At 48.7% G+C, this 16337-nt stretch overlaps 1 protein-coding gene across 1 annotated transcript in view; it reads right to left on the bottom strand.

The window, feature by feature from the left end:
- TLL2 (tolloid like 2) overlaps window positions 1–16337 on the bottom strand; it is a 202671-nt gene that overhangs the window by 140125 nt on the left and 46209 nt on the right. The gene's annotated exons all lie outside the window — the stretch shown is intronic.

Below are 16337 nucleotides of genomic sequence, written 5' to 3' on the forward strand. Positions count from 1 at the left end.
AAAGTCATGACCTTCCCTTTGAAAAATTGAATTGGAATAATTGGGCTAATAGAAAACATTGCCAAAGTTTAAGATAAGCTGCTTCTGCAGAGCAAACAGAATGCATGAAAGGACCTGACTAGCTAGGATTCCTTCAGTTCCCCTTTGTTTCATTGCTGACTGCAAACTAAGTCCTGGGGTGCTGCTTTTCACCCTTTCTTAGTATCCACTTCATTTTGCCCTTTTGACAGGGGAAAATGTAAACTAGTTTGCAGCTCAGATTGACTGGATGGATATTTGTGTTAACTCTGCAATAGGTACTGTAAAATGACACTGCAGGGGGAGTTTTGCAATTGCATCTAGCTTCAGATTTGTAGGGAAGTTCAGGTTCATTATTACCCTTGAGTTAGAAGCAGAAGGATAAACACAAAATTAACACCCCCCCCAACAATCTTTCAGCATTCATGACTTGAAGAAATAAAAGTCTTAGAAACCCAATTCCCCAAAGCATTGGAAATAAAAATAGCAGGGGGAAAATCCCAGAGACCTCTATTACTCTACGCCATTATTCTATGGTCAGTTCTGGAATTTAAACTAAACAAACACAGGTGATGAGCAGTTGATCAAGTGGGTCTTAAAGATAACAAACAGGTTCTGAACGATCTGTTAGTAAGTATGCAAAAAAGTTTGTGTTACGTATGTTGATTTAAAAAACACAACATGCACGCAAGGCAAATGAATCCCTGCTGCAACTGCAGTGAACTCCAGAAGTTCTACAGGGAGTGAATCTGACTTGCAGTCCCTAGAAAGGATGATTTCTCCCCTCACCCTCCACACCCGGAATTTCACTAAAAATGTGTACATTAAAAATAAATAAATAAATCATGCATCCCAGAAAAAAAATCACCAAACTACAGTACACGCTGGGGAATCATGACGTTTCACTAGCTGTCACTGCCATGGCCAGGTATTAAACTGGGAATGGAGTGAACCAAAATAAACTTGAGAACCAATTGTTTCTTTAAAAGATAAAATGAGAACGTGACTGTTAAGTGGAAAAATGAATTAAAAGAATAAAAAGATGGATTATTGTTTCTTTTGAAAAGCTATTGATCATTTTTCTCTCCCTCTTCACTGGAAATTACACACAAGTGCTTGCTCATGACAAGGTATCCAGGTTGTAGCTGTGTTGGTCTAGAGATAAAACATATCACCTCTGCTCATGACAAGTATTCTGCATTGCTTCCCATGTGCTTTGCAGGCAATCAGGTTAGGTGTGGATGAACTGGTGGTAGACAGGAGTTTTCCAGTGCTTTATCTGGTGCAAATCATTTGCTCTGTGATGTCACAATCTGCATAAGGGGTGCAGTGGTTTTGTTTGTTCTATTATGTACAACCCCTTCCGACATCACCCACACTTGGAAAAGCAACTTCACAGAACTACTGCAGACGAATTTCCAAGAATACAGTTTCACCTGGCTCCAGACAAAAAGCACGTTCAGTCCCCTCTCACTGGGGTAAGTAGAGCTACCAGGAAAAACAAAGTGGAAATTAAGCAATAGCACATTGAGTCTAACTGCCAGCACACGTCTTAGCCTCTCCACAGCTTGGAGGGAAGCATTCAAGTAGGTTAAATAGACCAGTAAAATGAAGAGCTCAAGATGTAACACTGTCTAGATGAGCAGTATCAAGCTCATCAGGTCCCATGGGCCAGGTGAATGGCTTAGGGGCCTGTCTGCAGCAAGCAGGCCAGACCAGCCTCATGTGCTGCATGCAGGGCATGCCTGTCCCAGTCCCACGTGCCCATGCAGCACAGGGAGACAACTCAGAGCACACCACATGTGGCACGAGGGTCTACTCTGAGACTGACAGGCAGCACCAAGAGCCAGATGATCCAGCCTCCAAGCCGTATTTTTGACACCCCTGGCCTAGAGCAACCACACCTTTAGCTATGCCTAGGCTGCAACAGCATTGTTCTTGGCCATACAAGGTAAAAATCAGGCCAGTGCTACTATGGAGCAGCCTACTGGAGCCAAAATCACAGAAGAAAAGAAACTGCCCCTATCTAGCTGCAAATACCACATGGAAAGGGGGAGGAAGAGCCAGCTCTTTTACTTTACAATTGCTTTCTCCTTTCCTTATGTGAGGCAGGGACCCTCAACCCAAAGCAGTGCTGGGAAGCACAGGGAGACTGGAAACCAGGATTCTTGGGTCTTGGTGTCCATTTGTGACCAGAGGCAATCACAACTTGCATCTCTCTGTTCACCTGAAGGGTTAAAGTGTTCTTGAAGACCTTTTAAAGCATCACAAAGCTTTACAGGCACCGCTGAGAACAGCCCAGCTTCATCCTCTTTGGAACCACCCTGCAGGTAGCTGAAGGCTGCTATCAAATCCCCCATCTCCTCTTCTCATTACTAAATAAGCTCAGTTCCCTCAGCCTTTCTTCGGAAGTCATGCACACCAGCCCCTAACCATTTTCATTGTCCTCAGCTGGACTCTCTCCAACTTGTCCACATCCTTTCTATAGGGAGGGGTTCAAAACTGGACACGGTACTACAGATGCGGCCTCACCAGTGCAAAATAGTAGGGAATAATTACCTCTCTCCATCAGCTGGCAGCACTTCTGTGAATGCAGCCCAGTATGCTGTTAGCCGTCTTGGCAACAAGGGCACGCTGCTGACTCATACCCAGCTTATTGTCCACTATAACCCCCAAGGTCCTTTTCTGTAAAGCTGCTGCTTAGTCAGTTAGTCCCAACTCTGTACGGGTTCATGGAAGTCTTCTGTCCTAAGTGCAGGACTTTGCACTTTTCCTTATTGAACCTCAGGACATTTCTTTCAGCCTAATCCTTCAATTTGTCAAGGTCTCTTTGAATTCTAGCCCTACCCTCTAGTGTATCTACTACTCCCCCCAGCCTGGTATCATCCACGAACTTGCTGAGGGTGCAATCCATCCCATCTTCCAGATCGTTAATGAAGATATTGAACAAAACTGGCCCCAGGACCAACCCCTGGGGCACTCCAGTTGATACCAGCTGCATTGAGCCATTGATCACTAGACATTGGAGCCATTGATCACCACCCACTGAGCCCAACAATCCCGCCAACTGTCTATCCACCTTACAGTTCATTCATCCAACCTGCACTTCCTTAGCTTGCTTACAAGAATGCTGTGGAAAATGGTATCAAAAGCCTTGCTAAAGTCAAGGCATAATCACTGCTTTTCCTGCATCCACAGAGCCAGTCATCCCAAAGAAGGCAATCAGGTTGGTCAGGCATGACTTGCCCTTGGTGAAACCATGCTGACTGTTCCTGATCACCAGGGATCCAGGTTTTCCGTTTTCCATGGGAAAATGGAGAAAACCACAGATTTCCCCTTTTAGCAGAAAAATCCATGGATTTTCTGCTTTTGCAAAGAGCTTTTGCAGGCTGGCACAGCTCCAGCCTGCAAGAGCTGATTTCAGAAAGGGCGGGAAAACCCCAGCCCTACCCAGAGTGAGAGGGAGAAGGGGAAGGGCAGAGCTAGGCTCAGGTTTAGACTTAGGCTCACCCTTCGCCCCTGGATCCTAAAGGTAAGTGGGGCTTGGGGGTTGTGGGGCAGGGCTGGGGAGGGGGGCTGGGAGAGCAGGGGGTGCTGCAGGCCCCAGGCAGCACACTGCAGCCAGGATCAGGGGGTCAGGGCTGGGGGGTGATGGCAGGGGTGCCCCTCTGCAGGGGGCTTTGCAGGCAAGTGATGCGGGGTGTGGTGCTGTGGTGCCCACCATGTGCAGGCCACACATATGCCGCTCAGCCAGCTGCCTGGGGAGGGGTGACTCATATGCAGCTGTGGGTCTGGGGGGCTGTTATGAGGCAGTGAGGGGCTTGAGGAGGGCTGAAGAGGCTGGGGGGGAGGAGTGCAGGGCACCAGCAGCACTGGGGAGGGCTGTGGGGGGCTTTTAATTTGTATCATGGATTTTGGGTTTTTAAATCAGAGAATTTGCCGTTTTTAAAATCGGAGAAAACCATGATCCCTGCTGATCACTTTCTTCTCCTCCTCCAAGTGCTTAGAAATGGATTCGTTGAGAAGCTGCTCCATGATTTTTCTATGGACTGAGGTGAGGCTGACTGGCTGTAGTTCCCTAGGTCCTCCTCCTTCCCTTTTTTAAAGATTGGCACTATATTTGCCCTTTTCCAATCGTCGGGGACCTCCCCGATCACCATGAGTTTTCAAAGATTATGGCCAGTAGCTCTGCAATCACATCAGCCAACTCCCTCAGTACCCTAAGCTGCATTGCACCCAGCCCCATGGACTTGTATAAGTCCAGCTTTTTTAAATAGTCCCTAAACTGTTCTTTCACCACCGAGAGCAGAGGCAGCTGGGGGGGGGGCCACTGTGCACTCCCTGGCAGAACCAGAAGTACTTCCAGTCCACTTCTGGGTTCACCGCTGAGCACATAGGGGCCTCCCCGCGCTCCTGTGGGACGCTCCACCTGCCCCAGCATCACAGCATTCATGACTCACCTGGTACCTTGAGGTACGTAGAAAAAACATTTAAAGCTGTCTATGTCCAAATCGCCGATTCTCCGAATCAGCATCAAATCTTCAGATTCAGATTTGGCCGTATCAAATCAGGGACAGCAATCCAAATCAATGAATCGATTCACTGTCCCCAATTTGGGCCAAATCCAAATCGAATAGGACCCGTTTCACACACCCCTACTGTACAGTGCAGCTATTAAGACTGCAATGGCTATAATTCACAAGGACTGCTCATCTACTTTGAAGGGTCACTATAGCTATGAAAAGACATTGCAATTGTCTTGGGAGAAATGGTTCTCTCCTCAGGCAAAGTGCAGCCATTCCCACAATGCACCACTTCCAACCTAATCATGGCTCCTGTTGAGCTTGGGGTGGCTGCTCTAGCCCTAGCAGTAGAACTCTCTTGCCCAGAAGTGATGAGGTACAGGTGGTCTTGGCCATGCATTAACTGCTCTGCACGATAACTTGACAGCCAGCTACAAAAGATCAGTACTGGAGCAGCATCCATCAGAGTAACAGTGGACATAAAAACACAGGTGTTTATGCCAATAAGGCATGGGTGGGGAGGTACTCACTCTCAATACCTCTCTTACTTTCTCTCTCATGGATATTTGTTTTTATTTCAAAGTATTTTGCTGTACTAAAAACCCCAAACAGTTTCTTTTTACCTACATTAAGCCATCTTTTTATTACATCAAACACCCTCCCATGGTACTTATTCCCATATTTACAGATGGGGAAATTGAGGCACCAGGAACTGAGCCAAGTGGCCTGTTCAAGGTCACAAAACAGATTAACAGCAGAGGCAGAAATACAACTGAGACCCTCCAAATGCCAATCCAGTACCCCAGCCAGTGAACCATAACGTTAGTAACTTCCCTCACTCCCTGGCTCTTTTCCGAACCAAACTGCCTTTACTGACTCCAATTATTTTCATTGTCCCTCTCTCTCACAACACTTTCTGTCTCTTTATGTTTTGCGATATTTTTCTAATTTTGGAAGAGAGAACCAGCACCTAACAGCACTCAAGGTACAGCCATGGCATGAATTTACATAACAGTATTATTACATTTTCCATGTTACTTTATATCCCAGGGCAGCAGTTTTTCCAGCTCTAGTGAAGGCATTTGTTTTTGTTACGAAGTCATACATCATTCTGAAAGATGGCCTGCAACAAAAGCAGAATTTCTCCAACATTTATTTCCAGCTGTCTGCAGTCCCGAAGTGCTCTGGGGAGAACCACCATTCATCATAGTCCTGCAGTGGCAGCATAGCTTTCTTTGCTGGAAGTCTCAAAATGAAAATACTGTGCTACAACTTCTCAGCTGTCAGGGGCTACTTCCTTATAACATACACCCAGAAAAATTTGGAAACATGCAACCCCAGAGCTACCCTCTCTTATGTTTGCTCTAGCATCTTCAGAGAGCTGTCCCAAAGAAGAGACCAGGCAGAGGTTACAAAAGTTTAGGTTCAGGAGCTGCAAGTGCTTTTGCTGTATAAACATTTCTCAAAAATAGCCCCTTTAAAATGTAATTATTATTACTATTATTATTATTAATAATGTATACAAGAGATCAAAACAGCAGTCTAAGACACTTAGAACATGACCCTTCTCGCATAGACAGCTTTGTAAAAATTAGTCTGAAGATCCAGCGAGGTAAGGGTTCTTTTTTCTTTCCTTCAGCTAAACCACACAAAAGTACCTCCCTTCCTGCAGAATTTTCAACTTGGAAAGGCTTCACAAAGTTGTGTTCCTTCAACAGCAGCCTGACACCAGGAACATGCTGCAGGCGCTGTGCAGAAGATGAACATAATTCCTTCTACTTAGAGAAAGGCAACACCAGAGGCGTAGCAAGCTCCTGTATGCTCTGGGCAGAGTATTGTTTTATTACTGGTGACTGCAGGCTTGAGTGCAAAGGCTCTTACCTCCCTGACTCTCTGCTTTGGCAGCAGCTCCTGTGCCTGTTGTTGTGCTCATACTGCTGCAGCTGAGCAGCAGCCTCAACAGGGGTACCAAAATACTCCTGCCCGTCCTCCCCCTCCCAACTTCCCTTCCCCCCACAGCTATAGAAGCTAGGCAACCCTGGGTCCCACAGCCTATGGAGAGGAGGGGTTGAGCTCAGTGTCTCCCCCCCTCTGGGTTTTTCCCATGGTAGGCACAGTTCTGCATCCTGTGGCGTGTCAAAGGAGGATGGGGGAGGGAAAGGGAAGGGAAGGGAAGGGCAGGATGCCCCCTCCCCCCTCCTCCCCCTCCCCCGAGTCTATGCCACAGGACTTGTGGTAAGCCCATCAAGCAGATCTGGGCTCTTGAAAAAGGGGGTGCCAATGGTGTGGTGCAATATCACATTTTTCTCCAATTAAAGAGAAACTAGAAAATTTACTAACATGTTAGGGGCACACTGCTACATTATTCATTGAAGAGCAAAGCAAAAAAACAAAACTTTATTAGAATGCACACTAATTTGCTAGATTACATATTAAGTTAAAAAATAGAAAAAACTAAGCAAACTAGTCCAAACATATTGTTGTATTAGTGCTGTAGTCAATATAGGTAAAATGTACATCTCTTATTCAGATTTGTAAAACAAAATCTAGCTTTCTTGAGCATCCTGACAGTGCATCCAACACTTCACTCTTAGCCATTTCGATACCCGAGTTAAAAGTTCACCTGAGTTAATGTTACCACACATGAATGAAGGCTTTTAGCTAGGAATAAAAACAGTCTGCAGGGCTGTGAAACGCAAGATATATTGCCAGGAATGGCTAACAGACAGAATTGCAGAAGAAAGGATAAATGATGCTTCAAGAGGTTAAAAAGCAGAGAGGGTCGTTAGCAGCTGAGATTAGCAGGAATCAGTGAAGTAAACTGAGTCCCTCCGTGCTGCCTGAATAGAAAAGCTGCTGTCATTCCCAGGCAGTTGCATTTGATTCCTGCTCCACCCAAACTTGAAAGGGAGGTACAGTTGTACTACTGCACCCCGCTGGATCCACTTCTGGATGAGCCTTGTGTGGTGGCACAGTAAGGGGCACTATTACACAGAGCCACCCACCTCACTGTGCCATGCCCAAAACCATGCTTCAGGAGTCTCCCCTGGGGAGCCTACAGCCAGCCAGCCCCCTTTTTGGAGAACTCCCGCAAGCCTGGGGTAACACTCCCACCACATGGGCGCTGGTCTCTGTAAGGGTTCTCTGCACCCCGGGGTACATAGACCCTGCAAGCCCTGGGGGTACTTTTCCCACTGGTAATATGTCTGTCTGAGTGCTTCTTTTAGCCTGAAGGCCCCCAGGGTAACCTCAGGTATGACTGAAGGAAACAATAAACAGCCAAGATCTGTGGGGAGCAGAAAGGCCTCTTAACACAGCGAAACAGCTAGTCATGCTGTAACCCAACACCTTTATTGAACAGGTAAAATAGTGTTGGTGGGGAGGGTAGACTAAGGAGTTAGCAAAACACTTGGAGCAAACCACAGTAGTTTCATAGTAGCTAGAGTCGGAAGGGACCTAGGTAGATCATCTAGTCCGACCCCCTGCCTTGGCAGGAAAGAGCACCGGGGTCAGATGACCCCGGCAAGGTGCTCATCTAACTTCCTTTTAAAAATCCCCAGGCTAGGAGCCTGCACCACTTCCCCTGGAAGCTGGTTCCAGGCCCTAGCCGCCCTGACTGTGAAGTAGCGCCTCCTAATATCTAATCTAAACCTACCCTCCGCCAGCTTGTGACCATTATTCCTCGTCACTCCTGGCAGCGCACGGGGGAACAGGGACTCCCCCAATACCCGCTGATCCCCCCTGACCAGTTTGTAGCAGGCCACAAGGTCCCCCCTTAACCTTCTCTTGTGGAGGCTAAACAGGTTCAGGTCCCGTAGCCTCTCCTCATAAGGCCTGCCCTGCTGCCCCCTGATCATACGAGTGGCCCTCCTCTGAACTCTTTCCATATCGTCCACGTCCCTCTTGAAGTGTGGCGCCCAGAACTGGACGCAGTACTCCAGCTGCGGCCTGACCAGTGCTGCATAGAGGGGGAGGATCACCTCCCTGGACCTGCTCGAGATGCATCTGTGGATGCATGACAGGGTACAGTTGGCCTTCTTGACTGCCTCCCCACACTGCCGGCGCATGTTCATCGTGGAGTCAATGACGACTCCAAGATCCTTTTCCGTCTCCGTGCTGGCAAGAGGGGAGTTCCCCAACCTGTAAGTGTGGTGCTGGTTCTTCCTCCCCATGTGCAACACCTTGCACTTATCAGTGTTAAACCCCATCCTATTCTCATCCGCCCACCGTTGCAACCTGTCAAGGTCAGCTTGTAGCCTATTGCACCCTTCTAGTGCACCCACATCCCCCCACATCTTAGTGTCATCAGAAAACTTGAACAGGGTGCTTTCTACCCCCTCATCCAAGTCACTGATGAAGATGTTGAACAGTGCGGGCCCGAGGACCGAGCCCTGCGGAACCCCACTGCCCACGTCCTTCCAGGTCGAGAAGAACCCATCCACTACCACCCCCTGGGTGCGGCCCTCCAACCAGTTGGCGACCCATTTGACTGTGTGGGCATCGACACCACAGTCTCCCAGCTTTTTGATGAGGACAGGGTGAGAGACAGTGTCGAAAGCCTTCCGGAAGTCCAGAAAGACTACATCCACAGCAACCCCTGCGTCTAATGATTTGGTGACCTGATCGTAAAAGGCCACCAGGTTGGTCTGACAAGACCTGCCACTGATGAACCCATGTTGGTTGCCCCTGAGCATGCATTCCCCCGCAAGGCCCTCCTGGATGTGTGCCAGGATAATTTTTTCAAAGAGCTTACCCGGGATTGAGGTAAGACTAACTGGCCTGTAATTTCCCGGGTCCTCTTTTTTTCCCTTTTTGAAGATAGGGACCACATTGGCCCTCTTCCAGTCCTCCGGCACCTCACCAGAGCACCACGAGTGCTCATAGAGCCGCGCCAGGGGTCCCGCAATGACCTCGGCCAGTTCCTGTAGAACCCTAGGGTGAAGATCGTCCGGACCAGCGGACTTGAACACGTCCAGCCTCTCCAGAAGTACCCTAACTAAATCCTCGCTAACCCGTGGCCCAGGCGTGTCTCTCCCGGGGCCCGAGGGGGGCCCAGCAGGGAGGTGGCTGAACTGGTCCCTACTTAGGAAGACAGAGGCAAAGAAATCGTTAAATATGTTAGCTTTGTCATCTGGCGTGATGACTAAGTTGCCCATCGTGTCCTGCAGGGGCCCCACATTACCCGGGACCCTCTTTTTACCCCCTATGTATTTGAAGAAGGACTTCTTATTGTCCTTAATCCGGGAAGCTAGTCCTATCTCCATCTCTGCCTTGGCCCTCCTGACTGCCCCCCTACATCCTCGGGCGACTGTAACATAGTCCTTCTTGGTGATGACCCCATCCCTCCATTGGGTGTATGCCTCCCTTTTAGCAAGGAGACATTCCCGGATGCTCCTAGTGAGCCATGGGGGTTTATGTGCCCTCCTGCTCCCTTTGACCCTTGTTGGGATTACCTCCCTTTGGGCATGGAGGATCGTCTCCTTAAGGAGCAACCACTCACCTTCGACATCTGATTCCCTTCCCTTCTGGGTCCTCAGCGCTTCCCCAACGATCCTCCTTAGCTTGTTGAAGTCAGCCCTCCTAAAGTCTAGGGCTGTTGCCTTGCTGCAGCCCTTTGCCACCTTACGCTGGATGGTGAATTCCAGCAAGCGATGATCACTGTCTCCCAGGTGGCCCATCACCCGCAGCCCCCTCACCAGGTCATCACCTGTGGCCAGCACCAGGTCCAACAAGGCGTCTCCCCTGGTGGGGCTGTGCACCTCCTGGGTTAGATGGAGGTCCTGCACTCTGGCTAAGAACTGACGTGAGCGATCAGACTTGGCTGACTGCTCCTCCCAGCAGATGTCTGGGAAGTTCAGGTCCCCCATGATGACCACATCCTTAGCCCTCACTGCCTCTGTGAGCTGACCTAAGAATTCCTGGTCGAGCTCTTCTCCCTGGTTGGGAGGTCTATAGTAGACTCCCACCGTTAAGTCTCTCTCCCCTGGACTGCCTTTTACTCTAACCCAGAGCACCTCAGAGTGCCCCCCCTCTACCCCCTTGCTAATTAACGAGGAAGTATATTCCTCCTTGATGTAGAGTGCTACTCCTCCACCTTTCCTTCCTATCCTGTCCCTCCTGTATAGCCTATAGCCCTTGAGTATAACCTGTAAGTTGAGCCTTACAGGTACCGGGTTCAGAGACCCTTTTAATACGCATCCAAATTACTCAGTTCTAATCTACTACCTAGTTTCCAGGCTTTTTACTCACCAATTCATCCAGAGACTCTCTGGAGGTTGTTGCTTGTGTCCTGTTCCAAAATGCTGCTAGAAGAAGAGAGAGAGAGATCCCTCTCCCCACAGAAATCTACCTAGCCCGGTCACCTGGGTGACCAGGTTGAACCAAATAGCAAGCGACTGAAAGAGAGAGGGGTGTAGCTGGACTGACACAAGCAGCGACAGACAGAGGAGGATGACCTTCACTGGCTAATCTACATGGCTCTTAACCATTCCCAAAGCTGTGTTCTCACAGTGGCTTTGCTTCAAAGCCTTTATTCTACTTCCTCTTCTACTGCATGAGTACCTGCTGCTAAGCAGAACACACCCAGCTGCCTCTCCCTGGTTTCTCTGCTCTTCTTTTCCTTTACAACTATTTGACTGAGGTCTGCTTCTGAATGGAACAAGTTAAAATTAGTACAGTAATGCCAACTCCCTCATGAAAAAAACAATCAATCAATCAATCAGGAGACTCCTGATTTCCAAGTCAAATTAACCCTGACTCATGACCATCAGACCATGCCAGGACAAGAAATGCAAAGCCTGCCAACAATCCACCACTCCCACAATAACCAAGCCCCACAAAAGAACCATCACCATTCCTGGATCTTGCACTTGCACCTCCAGACATGTAATAAATCTCATCCAGTGCACCAAATGCACTGGTGGAAAATATGTAGGAGAAACCAAACAACAACTGCATACAAAAATGAACACACACTAAGATCAGCCAGGGAAATCAGATTGTGAGAACGAGGTTCAGAGGGAAGAAAAGGCCATGCAAAATTCTGGCAGTGAATGAAGAATGTCAGTCATGTAATGGATCAGGGGTTCTATAAAAGTGATGTCCAAACACTGTAGATCAGATCAGGTCCAGCTGTGTCCTGGCTGCAAAGCACCTGCTGGTTCATGCTGGAGCAGGTTCTCTGCCAACTGTAAACCAGAAGTTTCATGAAGTTGCTGCTCTTTTGGAATGATGGATGCTGCATCTCCTGCAGCCCTCTGCCACATAGTGCCTTGGCAGGTCTCAGCTCTGCTACGTTGTGGCAGAAATGTGTAACTAGCTCTGTAGATACACAAGTGAAGAAATGATCTTCACCCAGTCTTCAGTAGCCCTAAGGAAGTACACTCACATGGGGCAGGTATCGAAACCTCTGAGCTAAGCTGAGCTCCCCAGGCTGTATCTTGCCCATAGAAGGAATTTGTATAGCTCCATCCCATTACAAGCACATCTAGAAGGATTGGTCAGAACCTACTCACCTTCCTCCTGCTGTGTTCAACCTTATCTGTCAGCCTATGAGGCCTTTCCCAGTGCAGCTGTGGGCTTTGCAGCTTCCCCTCCTCCATTCCACCAGGTGAAAGAGAAGGGGATGTGCTCTTAACAACCCTCCACCTTGGGAGGAAAAACCTGCAGGTTCTCCACCTTGGGAGGAAAAACCTGCAGCACCCTTATAGGCTCGGCAGTGCTACGTTGGATAGCACTACAGAAGAAAGAGACTTGGGGGTCATCATTGACCACAAGATAAACATGAGCCTGCAATGCGATGCTGCAGCCAATAAAGCGACCAAAACGCTGGCGTGCATCCATAGATGCTTCTCGAGCAAATCCCGGGACGTCATTCTCCCCTTGTACTTGGCCTTAGTGAAGCCACAGCTGGAGTACTGCGTCCAGTTTTGGGCTCCACAATTCAAAAAGGATGTGGAGAAGCTTGAGAGAGTCCAGAGGAGAACCACGCGCATGATCAGAGGTCAGGAAAACAGATCTTACGATGACAGGCTGAGAGACATGGGACTCTTTAGCCTGGAAAAGCGTAGGCTCAGAGGTGATCTGATGGCCACCTATAAATTTATCAGGGGTGACCACCAGGATCTAGGGGAATGTTTGTTCACCAGAGCGCCCCAAGGGATGACGAGGTTGAACGGTCACAAACTCCTGCAAGACCGTTTCAGGCTGGACATAAGGAAGAATTTCTTTACTGTCCGAGCCCCCAAGGTCTGGAACAGCCTGACAGCGAAGGTGGTTCAAGCACCTACATTGAACACCTTCAAGAGTAAATTGGATGCTTATCTTCCTGGGATCCTATGACCGCAGCTGACTTCCTGCCCTTTGGGCAGGGGGCTGGACTCGATGATCTCCCGAGGTCCCTTCCAGCCCTGATGTCTATGAAATCTATGAAAATCTATCAAAGACAAGAATACTCAATTACCTATGGGGGCACACTTCTCACAAGACAAACACTCCCTCTCCAATCTCTCAGGTCTAATGCTTGAAGGGAACTTACAAAACACCTTTTTTAGATGAGCCTACAAACTTCACTTCATAAATCTACTGGATACAAAAAATCATGGACTTAATATAGACATTTGACTTGTGACACACAGCCTGCCTGACATTCCCCTTAGCCCCCATCCTTTTCTACCCTGTGTCTTCCTAATTTCCAGCTATTTACTTTTTCAGCCAGTCTCTTTTCTACCTTGGAAAGCTACTACAGTAGCCTCACTTACTTACCTTTGGAGTTCCTCACCCTCGTATTTTCCCCTCCCTTCCCTTTTCTACCTTTTGTTTTCCTAATTTCCACCTATTTACATTCTCACTGACATCCTGTCATACTTTTAGCTTCTTTCATTCCTTGGAGTCTCAGAAAAGCAGGACTTCCTATGCCTGAAGAAGGGCGATTTCAGTCGAAAGCTTGCAAAGAACTTTTTTTCAGCTACTCAGTTGGTCTAATAAAAGATATCACATCTACCCAAAGAACCTTACCTGCCTGTGTCCTTAGACCAACATGGCTACAACCAAAAACCCAGCAACATTTGTACAAAGTGCTCTGTCAACTTGTTCAGACACTGGGCATGAGGGCACATTACAGTGATTATCAAGGAGCACGTCTGTGATGGGCCAGCAGCAGGGATGATGCTCAAGGGCAACCAACATGGTTTCATTAGGGCAGGTCCTGTCAGACCCACCTGATAGCCTTTTATGATCAGGTCACAAAAGCACTGGACACAGGTGTTATGGTGGATGTAGTCTTTCTGGACTTCAGCAAGGCCTTTGACGCAGTTTCCCACCCCATTCTCATTAAAAAAAACTAGGAGACTGTGGCACTGATGTCTACACAGTCAGATGGACTGCAAGTTGGCTGAAGGGTCGTACTCAGTGGTGGTGGTGGATGGGTCTTTTTTGACCTGGAAGGAAGTGGGCAGTGGAGTCCATCAGGGCTCGGTCCTTGGGTCCACACTGTTCAATTTCTTTATTAGTGACTTGGACAATGGGGTGAAGAGCAGCCTGTTTAAATTTGCTGATGATAACAAGATTTGGGGTGAGGTCAGCATGCTAGTAGGGAATGACTGATTACAGCAGGACCTGGACAGGTTACAGGGGTGGGCTAATGAAAACAGGATGAGTTTCAATACTGACAAGTGCAGGGTGCTGCACTTGGGCAGTGGGAAACAGCAGCACACTTATAAGCTGGGAAACTCCCTTCTCAAGAGCATAGTGGCAGAAAGAGATCTTGAAGTCATTATTGACTCCAAGATGAACATGGGCCGACAATGCAAGGTCACGGTCATTAGGGCTAACCGTACCTTCTCGTGCATCCACAGATACATCTCAAGCAGGTCCAAGGAGGTGATCCTCCCCCTCTATGCAGCACTGGTCAGGCCACAGTTGGAGTACAGTGTCCAGTTCCAGGCGCCACACTTCACGAGGGATGTGGACAGCAGAGAGGGTCCAGAGGAGGGCCACCTGCACGATTCAGAGACAGCAGGGCAGACCTTGTGAAGAGAGGCTATGGGACCTTAACCTGTGCAGCCCTCACAAGAGAAGGCTGAGGGGGGACCTGGTGGCCATCTATAAACTCACTAGGGGGGGACCAGCAGGGTTTGGGAGAGACCTTGTTCCCCTGAGCGCCTCCCGGAGTAACAAGGAACAACGGCCACAAGTTGTTAGAGAATAGGTTTAGACTAGACAGCCGAAGGCACTACTTCACTGTCAGGGCGGCTAGGATCTGGAACCAACTTCCAAGGGAAGTGGTGATGGCTCTTGCCCTGGGGGTCTTTAAGAGGAGGCTTGACATCTACCTGGCTGGGGGGCATTTGAGCCCGGTTTCTCTCCCTACCCAGGGCAGGGGGTCGGACCTGATGATCTACAAGGTCCCTTCCGACCCTACTTCTGTGAATCTATGAATCACAGCCCAAATTAGCATCTTTGCTAATCCACATACAATTAAAAAGTGATGACGGATTTTCTGAAGCAATGTTGCCTCCTCCATCAGTGATCTTATGCAAGATTAAGACTCTATTGCACTGGACAAGCACATCATTAGACACAATACCTGCCCTAAAGAAGTTACAGTCTTAAGTTAGTAATTCTCAGCTGGGTTCCCATGACATGGGATGCTCCATAATATCAGCACTGTTAGATTCAAACACCTACACAAATCACAAAATAGACGCATAAATTCCATATAGGAATCTACATCCTCAAATACATTTTGATCCAACCTGCTGTGGTTTTGTTGTGGTCTGCCCAAGTTCTTTGCAATATAAAAATTACTCTGATATTTTTCTGTAGTCAAAAAAAAAATGAGCAAAAGCTAAGCTGGCATTTTCCAGGTGGTGCCTTGAGTCTAACAAGTTGGGAACTGCTGGCCTAAGTAAACAAGACAAACTGAAGAATCGGAGGCTCACACATGCATAGAAACGCAAAGTGGCTTGCCCATTCATGTGCACCAGAGGAGGGCATTGCAGACCCAGGAAGAGAGCCCTGGTCTCAGATCTCAGTCCAATACTACATCCACTAGACAACGATGCCTCAGCCTCAGGCTGGCCTTCACTGTTTGGACCACTGACCCTGCAGCTACAGCACAGGGCTGGGACTCAGGAGATCCTAAGTCTATTTTTGGCTCTGCCGCTGAACTTCAGGCCGGCCACAGGCAAGTCAGTTTCTCCCTCCAAAAGCATGGAGGGGCACTCTGAAGTGCTTTGGGTTAGAGTACAAGGCAGTCGAGGGGAAAGGGACTTAATGATGGGAGTCTACTACAGACCTCCCAACCAGGGAGAAGAGCTTGACCAGGAATTCTTGGGTCAGCTCACAGAGGTAGTGAAGGCTAAGGATGTGGTAGTCATGGGGGACCTGAACTTCCCGGACATCTGCTGGGAAGAGCAGTCAGCCAGGTCTGAACGCTCACATAGGTTCTTAGAGTGCAGGACCTCCATCTAACCCAGGAGGTGCACAGCCCCACCAGGGGTGACGCCTTGTTGGACCTGGTGCTGGCCACGGGTGATGACCTGGTGAGGGGGCTGCGGGTGCTCGACCACCTGGGCGACAGCGATCATCGCCTGCTGCAATTCACCATCCAGCACAAGGTGGCAAAGGCATGCAGTAAGGCAGCGGCCCTAGATTTTAGGAGGGCAGACTTCAACGAGCTAAGGAGGATAGTTGGAGAAGCACTAAGGTCCCGGGGGGGAGGGGAGCCAGGTGTCCAAGGAGAGTGGTTGCTCCTTAAGGAGACGATCCTCCAAGCCCAAAGGAAGGTAATCCTAA

Source organism: Crocodylus siamensis, chromosome 7 (assembly GCF_052110815.1).
Source record: "Crocodylus siamensis isolate JL-2025a chromosome 7, ASM5211081v1, whole genome shotgun sequence".
Lineage (NCBI taxonomy): Eukaryota > Metazoa > Chordata > Crocodylia > Crocodylidae > Crocodylus > Crocodylus siamensis.